The 1,181-nt window shown below is 40.8% G+C and overlaps 1 protein-coding gene across 4 annotated transcripts in view; it reads right to left on the minus strand.

Annotated features, from left to right (window-relative positions):
* Positions 1 to 1,181, minus strand: part of KIF6 (kinesin family member 6) — a 412,344-nt gene that overhangs the window by 288,321 nt on the left and 122,842 nt on the right. The window contains exon 1 of one of the 4 annotated variants that reach the window (XM_023527555.1): positions 529 to 1,150. The exons of the other annotated variants lie outside the window; for them this stretch is intronic. The gene's annotated coding sequence lies outside the window, so the exon portion shown is untranslated. Of the gene's footprint in view, positions 1 to 528; positions 1,151 to 1,181 lie in introns of those variants that run through there. 4 annotated transcript variants of the gene reach the window in all.

The raw sequence follows: 1,181 nt of genomic DNA on the forward strand, positions 1-1,181 counted from the left end.
AAAATTTATTTATTTAAATTAGTTTCAAGTATACCATACATTGGTTAGATTAATGGCACCACCATTCACCTACTGACTCAGTCAAAAATCCTAGGCATCATTCTTTATTTTCCTTCACCTCCAACATTCAATCCTGAGCAATTTGTATTAGGTTTAACTACAAAACATAGCCAGAATTAGACCACTTTTCCCCACTTCTCTGCCACCAGTCCAGTTCAAGCCTCCATCATCATTTCCTTGGACAAGTCTTTGAATCAGTCTCCTTGCTACTCTTTTTGCCCTTTCAAGGTTGACTTTCTACGTAGCAGCCAATCTTTTTAAAATGTAAGTTACATCAAGTCACTGCCTTGCTTACAACCTTCCCAATACACCTAGCATAATGACCTAACTCTTGTGTGATCTGGTCCTTGTCTACCTATCTGACCTCATCTCTTGTTGTGCATTGATTGCTCATATCGGCCCCGCTGTTGTTCCACCATGCCAAGCTTACCCCCATATCATAGCCTTTGAATTTATTGTTCCTTTTACCTGGAATGCTCTTGCCAAGATTTTCATACAGCTTCTCATCATTCAAGTCTTTGCTCATATTTTACTTCTTCACAAGGGCTTTCCCTGAAACTGCTATCAAAGGTTACACACTTATCTTCAGGCTGTTACTCCATTTTCTTTTTCTTCTGGTACTTATCACTAACTGAAATTTTATTTATTTAGTTGTTAGTTATCTGCTTCCCCACCAGACTTTCTCTCCACAAGGCTAGGGTCTTTGTTTCTCTTATTCTTTTCCCCCCAGCCCCCGCCACCTCCCACTGCCTAGAACAGTGCCCAGCAGCCAGTACGTGTGGCAGAAACTAAATCATCTCCCTCAGCTCTCATGACAACCCCCATTCTATTTTATTTCCTATAAAACTACATTTCCTAGTCTCTCTTACAACTCACATTTTGCATGAGACCTAGCTCTCTCAAGCAGATGACACTCCTATGTAAGATTTGGAGGTGAGTAAGGAGAGGTGATGGCTATGAGAAAGATCAGATTTTTAGAAGAGTATGGTAACAGAGGCATCTGGTTCTTCTGAGACAGCTGCAAGGAAGGTTCTGGAATCTAGGACTTAATGTCCTAAATGCCAAGTGGGGATAATAGTAGTGTTTTGCAGAGCAGTTTAGTGGTGTGGTTAGATGCATCT

This window comes from Pteropus vampyrus, unplaced genomic scaffold, assembly GCF_000151845.1.
Source record: "Pteropus vampyrus isolate Shadow unplaced genomic scaffold, Pvam_2.0 Scaffold18, whole genome shotgun sequence".
NCBI classification, from domain to species: domain Eukaryota; kingdom Metazoa; phylum Chordata; class Mammalia; order Chiroptera; family Pteropodidae; genus Pteropus; species Pteropus vampyrus.